Genomic DNA, 9,043 nt, shown 5'->3' on the forward strand with positions numbered 1-9,043 from the left:
GTGGGCTTAAGGGTCACCATTGCCAGCACGATATCCCTGATGGACTACTTAACAAGGCCGTCGGGTATAAATTCATCGTGACATCACGAAGTCAAGATCCGCTTGACAACGTTTTTGGCATCGTGAGGCAATCCTCAGGCTGTCACATCCAACACCACAACAGTTTTTGATAACTGTTTCTTGCCTTAGCTTTTATAGTATGGCAAAATCTGTTGCAAATGGAAATGCGGAGCCTGGTGTGTTAGATGCTCTGCTCAGTACAAACGGCATAGAGGAATACAAATGCGCAAAGCAGACTCTGATAGACAAGTTCATTGGAGATGGTGACCTCAGCAGCGCCGAACTTGTAATTGAAAAGTCAACAGACCATGTCGCATATGTATCCTCAAGAAGCGACCAGAGACTAATTTTTTATATAGCTGGCAATGTTGTCAGAAAATTCCTGTCTAAATCAAAGTGTGACATGTGTAGAAAGTTGTTGCTTAGTGACAAGAATGATGTACAGAACCTGCAGGCAGCTCAGCTGACTCAGCTGAAAGATAAGGGGGGCCTGTTGTATCCATCAGGCTTTATGCTTAGGTTCGTGGAAAATTTGGAAAACGTGTTTACCAGCTGCTTCAGTACGCAGGAACTTCACCATGAGAGCATTATGGACGTCATTGCACTTCTTCATAGAACGCGACAGGATGCCATTTGTTGCACTGAACATAGCAAGCAACTGAATGCTGAAGGTATGGTATTTTATGTCACCACTAGGCTTAATTTTTTTGTTAAGTCGCTGAATCGAGCCAAAGCACAGAAACGCGACTGTGCAAAATATCCGAAGCTCAGTCGCTGCACAAAACTTGTCATTTCTGCCAGTAATTAATTTTGTTCTTTACATTATGTGCATCCAATGTTGCATTTAATTGCAGTTTCATTGTTTTTTTATATATTCATACTCTGTGGTCGTTATAATCTTGTGTCTTGTACTTAGCAGCCAACTTTACATCGTCATAGCCTGCGATCATTCCATAACTGAAAGCATAAACCTGTCTCCCTCATTGCGTGTGCTTCCTCTTTTATGTGGCATATGCCGGTAGAACTGTGTCGTGTAGTAAAAGTTTCTGAAAGAAGTAACAAGGAATAATTCACAGAGAGACACGCACACACAAATAACAATCATAGGAAGTGCGATAACCCAATACGCCGGCGCCAGTTTCTGCTCGGGGTAACTACGCCAGCGCCCCACAGCGGCATCCGCCTCAAGAGCCTCACAGAGGGAGCCATCGCATTTTCCACTACAATCTTCTAGGGCACTGTAGCACAGTCAATGCTCGGACTACATTCTCCGCTCGCGGAGGTATATGCCTGAGTGTCCCCGTTTCGAGAGCAAAGGGGATTACTCAACCCAAGGTGCGTCTGCAAGTTACAATTACCATGACAACGACGACGCACCCGCAGGCCGACGTCATACGTGACGTATGCATGAGAGAGCGCAGCTTTCGTCGACTGCTCTTACGGCACGTTTCGACAAATTCCTCGAAAACGACTTGGTTATTCCGAATGAAACTTTGACGGTTGTATGTGTACAGTACTCGTGAAACTAGTTTTGGCTAAGTTTCGGAATCGCCCCGGCTGCACGAGACCGTCCCTTTAAAAGGAAAAAAGTGGGTCACGCTTCTCATTCACTACTGTTCGTGGTGCACGTCCCCGATGTCTTGTATGCTACCTCGCTGTTGTTGGTCGAGTGCGCTATGTTGCGCCAATGTTGCTCGCTGCCGACCACGGCGCCACCATTCCGACAGCCTCCTCTTTGTGTTGTCGAGAGCAAGCCTCCCATTCAGCGAGTGCTCGAACCCAAGCGCTACATTCAAGCCGATGTCTAGGGTTTCATTGGTTTCACCGAGTGCAGGGCACCGAAGCACGACGTACTCTAGGGATTCCGGAACGCGTAGATCGCAGTAGGTGCACGTGACGTCCAGCTCTTTGTACTTGCTAACGAAGCATCTCGTTCGGAGGACTCCACTGCGTGCTTCGAAGAGTAGCGAGCTGCCTCGACTATTATCGTACAATGAAGCTTCTGCGCATACCTCTTGCTTACATTCGCAGTAACGTTGGAGTGATGAATTCAGTTCCGCCTTTCGACGCCATTCCAATGTCTCAGCTTCCGCAACAGTGTCTCTTATTATTTTCGGGCTAAGGGTGTTGTGGCTAGGGCAAATCACTTGGGTAGGTATGCCGTATTTCCAGCCCAGCTTCCTCCTACGTAGGAGCCACTTTGTTGAGAACCCAGAGAAATGCGTGGCCTTAAATATTTCTCTCGGCCAGCGTCCCTCGCCCATGGTGCACAAACGCAGCTCATAACAGGCTTTGCTGGCCGCCTCGCGGACCTCAAAACTGGACCACCCAAGGTCGCCCATAATAGCTTCGTTGGGGGTGTGCTTACCAACTCGGAGTGCCATCCTTCCTACCTCGCGTTGTTTCCTCTCAAGGAATTCGCCAGTGGCCCCGGATATGCACGTGACTGCATTTGCATACGTAAGGCGAGGGACGACGACAATCTTCCACAGCTCCCGCGTCACGTCAAGGTAGCTCGATTGTGCAAGGCTGTTCAGATAGCCCTTAGCTTTCATGGCTTTAGACTTCAGTCTCTCCTCAAAATTTGGAAGGCCCAGTGCTTCAATATCCACCCCGAGGTATTTGTAATTGTTGCATCTTGGGAGCTGTTGGCCCTGTAGTGCGTGCTGGCAGCTTGTGTTCACGATGTGGCTGGTTGTCAGGAAGGCAGATTTAAAGAGGTTAAAGGCTGTTTGCGACATCTCCACTTATGTTCAGTAACTGATGTAGATCCTCACATGATTCTGCCAGGAGAACAAGATCATCTGCATAGAGGAGGCCCGGTATTGTGGTGGTTCTTTTCACTCCTCCTTCCCAATACTCAACACAGAACCCTAACTCGGATGTCATGAGCCTGCTTTCCAATGCCGATATGTAAACATTGAAAAGAAGGGGTGAAATAGGACAGCCCTGCCTCACTCCCTTGTCAATTCGGACCGGTGCAGTGGTTTGACCATCCCATTTCACCACAACATCTGTCCTTAAGTAGATTGTTGCCAACAGTTCACGCAGGGCAGGATCTATCTTCTTGTTGCTCAAGACTTCCCATAGTTTTGCACGATCCACCGAATCATACGCCTGTTTGATGTCCAGGAACGCTGCATGTATACCTCTACCTCTCTTTCGTCCTATTTCCAGATCCTGTGTTAGGATGTAGATTATGTCTTCTGTTCTTCGTGAATCCATTCTGCATTTCGCCTAGGATGTTTTCTGCCTCCAACCAATCGTCAAGTCTTGTTCTGATTATGTGGGCAGACAATCTGTACAGGACAGGGGTTACCGATATTGGTCGGTAGTGGTTCAGGTCTTCCCTGGAGCCATTTCCTTTGTATATAAGGCTCACTCTGGTTTGGGTCCAACTCTCGGGGATCTGTTTGGTTTCTGCAATGCTATTAAACCATCTCAGTATCTGTTGTTTCATGCTTGGTCCAATTGACTTTATCACAATTGACTTTATCACATGGTCCAATTGACTTTATCACAATTATGACGTGCGCTAATGTCGATGCTCATGGCGCTTTCTGCCTTTGCGCGGCGATGCAAGTTAATGCAGCAGACGACGCTCAGCAGTGAACGGCGGGCAACGTTTCTTGTTTTTTGATCCCAGGGAGTCTAGCGCGCATTACGGTTAGTACTGTCGCAGTTGTGTATGCAGGTTATTTTATGAAGCTATTGAGTAAATCAAAACTGGTGTAATATTACTCGTAGGATGCCAATCAAAATATAACTACTAAGATCCCGCATCCAAATGTTGCGTTATGTAATTTTACGCATTTAGTTGCCACCAGAGTGCACCACACCTTCGGTGTTATTAAATCTGTTAGCCTCATTGGCTGTTTCACGACACGTCCAATAATATACATCTACAGGACGTCCAGGGGACGTCAAGCTTGCAACGTCAGCACTGGATAAATCTAGGATATTGATGGATATATTAGGACATCCAGGGGACGTTCATCATAGATGTGGACGTTATGATCAAACTGGGATGTCCTTGGGACGTTGATGGTTGTCTGGGCTGTGCCCTGTGTGTCTGCCCAACATGGCTCCAGAATTTACGCGGTGCTGATCTGTCTTTTATACTAACTTCTTTCAGCCACGCTAACCCTGCGCTATTAATTTTGTTCTGCACTATCCTGCCCGCCCACTTTTCTTCGATCTCCTCCGAGGGCGAGTTCGTCCCTTTGCCTTCCTTTGTTCCCTGGCTGCCTGTTTTCTTCTATTTATAGCTTCCCGTAGTTCCTAATCCCACCATTTCTGCCCTCTTTTAGTTATCTCCTCCATCTTCTCTCTGTCGTACTGTTCGTACGACATTTCGACACGTACGACACGTCGTCAATAAACAATAGTCAATACAGGAGTGGGAGTTTCCCATTTCCCAGGTAATTTCTCCATCACACTTTGCGCTGGTATTTACTATGATGAGCCCGTGCTTTTCGCAAAAATCCAATAGCATCCTGCCTGTGTGGTACGTTTTGCCGTCTAAGTCTTTGATATGTGCGTTCATATCCCCCATAACTATAATTTCGCGATGTCTACTTAGGTCTATATAACGTGCTTAGATAGGCATTCGAATAGTATTGCATTCTTCTCTGCTGCTCCTTTACAGGTCCACATGTACACTACTCCCAAGGCAAAAGTGTTCCTTACATTCCTGCCTCGCCCGTCTGAACTCGAGGTCGTTCCTTACTGGCGCACCGACTCCTCCCACTTTTCGTTCCCCTGACCCCCTATTGCAACCCTCCTATACATATACTCTGGATTACATGGTGGATGTTCGCTGAGATGAGTTTCAATGACGCCGAATATGCTTTCCAAGAGTTATACAGTTCCTCTCACTTGGCTTTTTTCTTCCTCCCTGTATATTTAAAAATCCAATGTATTCATTGCGACTCTTCTTCCTATTTCTCTTAGTTTTCCTTCTGCATTGTCGCTCACAGTTATATTCCTCCTCCCTGATTCCATTTTCTTATTCATTAAGTCATGTTTGTGTTCCGTTATAGTTGAGGTATCCTGAGCACGCTTCTTGCTCTCCATCCCTGTCACCCCCGTTGCCCTCTTCAACGCCCGGGGACCCCCCAAAAAACCTACCGCCCGAGCCTGTCACCTATTCGTCTGCCCACCGTCTCTGCGTAATGGATGCCATCGCGCGCAAGGGGCTGTACACCTCCCGGTTTGTCCCGTCACGTGAGGGATGGTGCACATGGCCAGGCACAGTGGCGTAGCCACGGGGGGGCTAGGGGGGGCTCGAGCCCCCCTACCTGCCACGGACCGACCCACGGAAATCGTGCAAATCCGAGGAGAAAATAATATATGGGGGGGGGGGGGTGACAGTGTGACGATCGCGAAAGTTCTTACAGTTCATGGCGTCTAAGCAGCACTCCTGAATGGTTTTCAAAGTATGAGCTTTTCAAAATCCTTCCAATTTCGTGACACCACCTCATTGGACATGACAGCCTATACATGTAATCGTATTGTGCATGTCCAAATCAATTAATTTCGTTCATTTTTTTAACCGCATTTTGCGGCGTGCATGAGTATGTGTGTGTTGTCGCACTCAGGATCAGCGGGGGGGGGGGAGTGGGGCAATTCGTATCGAGCCCCCCCTACTTCGGAGGTCTGGCTAAGCCACTGGCCAGGCACATGTTCTGGACGCATTTTTCGCACTCCCTGCATTATCACGTGTTTGAGTCCCTTAGTCTTTCCATTTAGTACATCGTTCAGGCCGGCTTGTATCATAACCATCCCATTTCTTCGGCCTTCGCTAACGCGTCCCTCATTGTTTTCCCTGGCACCACCATCCCCTCCTCCTGATTGCCTCCTTATGCCTGTTGACGTTCGAATCCTCAACTGTCAACACCTTCCTCTCCTTTTGATCGACTTCCTCCGCTAGTGACTGGGACACGTGTGATGCACTGTCCTCTGGGGTCTGAGGTCTTTCCGCGCCCGGAGAGACCGCCTGGCCCTACGTCTGCCTTCCTGCCCTTGAACATCTCCTTGACGCTCGCTATAGTTCTTTCTCTGTGATCTTCTCAACTTCCTCCCTTATCATTATTTCCAGCCTTTCGAGCGCCTCTCTCTCTGCTTTCAACTGCCCCTCTAGCTGTTCTATCTCCCTCTTCCATTTCTCATTCTGCTCTGCGAGCCGGAGTCCTAGCATTTCTTCCACCTCTCCCAGGTGCGTGCAAAGCTTATATCTGAACGATGCCTCCTCCAACGTCCAGCACCGGTCGCACGATACCGTGTCCACTTCCTCCGCCTTATTTACCAATGCCCTCTCCTCTGATGTCGGATCCCGCACTGGGTTACCTCTACCGCTAGCTAACTTGTTAATACAGCTAATCCCCGTCATTCACTTGTTGCCTCACATAGACAAGAAACCGAAAATATACTTATCTTGTGTTTTCAGCCGGCCGAGGACGGTGGCAACTTCGTGGAATGGTACAAGTTGCTCAGACACGTCTTCTGTGGTGTGCCGTGTGTCGAGATTTCGGCGCACGTTAAAGAACCCTCAGATGGACAAAATTAATCCACAGACCCGACCACTGTGACGTCGCCCATGATCACCGCTATCTCGCGACGTAAAGCCCCGAATTATTATTATTATTATTATTATTATGTGTTTTCAGCCGTTCAAAAACCCCGCCTCCGAAGAAACACGACCAACACGGCCAACAATCGCGCGAGACAAACCGTCCCAGATATAGGCGCCTCCTCCAATTTTCAACAAATCAAGACACATTTCATGACATCATTCGGAATGATGGTTGGCTGCTGTTTCAACTACAGTGTACTGCATCGTGCGCTATCACTTTTGCGTACGTAAGGAATAGCTTCGTGTTTCTGCGCAATGCGCGAAGCCTTTCTGTTGTGGGCATGCGCAGGACCATCAACCTTACGTACTCAAACTTGATAGAGTACTGTATGCACTAAAGCTCTCTATGGAGCAAGAAGTACGAGAATTGCGCAGGAACAAAAGTACAATAACTAACGCATTCACGTGCGGATGAATGAGCAGGCAATTCGACCCGGAAGTAGCAGACGACGGAGCGCGTACGTCATCTACGTCACTAATCGAGCGAAACCGGCGAAACCAGGGGAATGAACGTGTAGTATATTTCTATTGTCGGGAAAAACTCACGTGACCTCAGACGTCGGGCCAATCGTTGGGCCTCGGTAGAGTAGTTTTTTGCTTTGTTTTATTCTGTCTCCATGGGTGACGCGTGACGTAAAGCGACGCTGCCGAGGGGTTCTCTTTCCCTTTCCCCTCTGTTCTCTCGCCGCTTTGGCGGTTCTGGATTTTCGTTCGCATCCAGTGAAATAAATAAAACGCGGAAGCGTTGGCTCTTTCTGTTGCACAAGGTGCTTTATTTTTCGGGATTGGTATTTCCAAATCACACATATGCAGTCTTCTGTATCTGCGCCAAACACGAACTGTACATGAACATTGTTTCTGAAGTTCGAGTAATATGCCGAAGCAACTTCACATTCACTGTTAGCTGATGTCTCAAGTGGAAGACTTCACAGTAGATCAGTAAATTCACTGCACAGGCACACACATTCACAAATCCAGCATGACAGGAAACATGTCCATATCCTTTGCTGCTTGTATATAGTGTCACATGTCAAGGCTGACCCGTCACAAAGGAACCTGTGCAGCTGCTAGGCCAAAAGATGATGTTCCAACCACTCAGAGTGGCATATCCATTCTATTGCGTCCATGCCGATGCTTTTCGGAAGCAGATATGAGTTGAGCAGTACCTAGTTGATACCTGAGCAAGAAAGACCAGAATAGGGATCAGAAAACATGAAAACTAAAAATTCTGCCGGCCGAAATGCTGAGTATATGCCACAGGTGCGGTGCTATGCTATGCTACGCTAAGCGGCAGAATGGAATAGGAACTGACTTACCTGCCATCGAGTGGAAAAACACAGTATTGATCCTTCTTGAATCGTTGTCGCGCCAAGCAAGCGAAGCAGACCTGCGCCTTCCACTTATCTATCACTGAATTTACTTGCAGAAGTATCCAAGAGGATTCGAGTTTTGCAGAGTCGGTATCGACGGGCACTAAAAGCCATCCAAAGCGGTACCGGCAAAGATGCTATGCGTGCGTCCCTGCTGCACCATATTTCGAAACTTTACCAGGCTCCAACAGCTCCCCATAGAGCCCATAGTTTGAGATAATTCACACAACACTGGGCACACGACCAATGAGACTGCAACGTTGTAGAAATTATGCAATGCCAGTCGGCCAATCAGGAGCCTTAACTTTGGCTGACCTTTCGACCGGTTCTGGCTACCATCGACTTCTACTGGATTTCACGCCTACCGCCGTTACCCGATATTCAAAATAACTGAAGCTTCTTTTGGCTAAAAGAAATATTTATTTGACACAAAGCACTGATTCAATGATCTGATACATGGGTGCACTGTGAATACAAAGTCTACTGCGTTGCTGACGCACTGGAAGTTCGAACTTGAAGCAAAACGAACACAGCTCTCGAAATCAGACGGGGCCCGCGCTTGTTCTTCACTCTCCAACCGCTCCAACTCACGAAGCATTCCAGTTCCGGAGTTGATAGACTGTTCGTGGGATAATAGTCGTGTCCAGGAGCAGCACAACACACGTTGAATCACATCGACGCATGAATAAACCAGCGAACACTTCTAGAAACTGTTCTGCCAATTTGACATCATCGAAACACGAAACACAAGAGGACGCCTTGCCGGCCGATTTTATGATGAGCATCTTCTTTCGTTGTTTGCAGAGCGGAAAAGACGCTTGTGTGGTACGTAATCGTAATCCTGTCTTTGTTGTCAGGCCTCAAAATCCGACGGCGCCCGAACGCGTTCTTCACGCTCCAACCGCACCAGCCAAGGAAGCATTCCAGTTCCGTAGTTGATACTGTACGTGGGATAATAGTCGTGTCCAGGAACGGCACA

General features: G+C 47.9%; 1 long non-coding RNA gene across 1 annotated transcript; it reads right to left on the bottom strand.

Annotated features, from left to right (window-relative positions):
• Positions 1–896: 896 nt before the first annotated feature.
• Positions 897–2,704, bottom strand: LOC135395518 (uncharacterized). The gene is made up of 2 exons (XR_010423138.1): positions 2,454–2,704; positions 897–1,106 (listed from the first exon to the last, which is right to left on the bottom strand). It is a non-coding gene; the product is annotated as an uncharacterized LOC135395518 (long non-coding RNA).
• Between the last annotated feature and the right edge of the window lie 6,339 nt (positions 2,705–9,043).

Source organism: Ornithodoros turicata, chromosome 5 (genome assembly GCF_037126465.1).
Source record: "Ornithodoros turicata isolate Travis chromosome 5, ASM3712646v1, whole genome shotgun sequence".
Lineage (NCBI taxonomy): Eukaryota > Metazoa > Arthropoda > Arachnida > Ixodida > Argasidae > Ornithodoros > Ornithodoros turicata.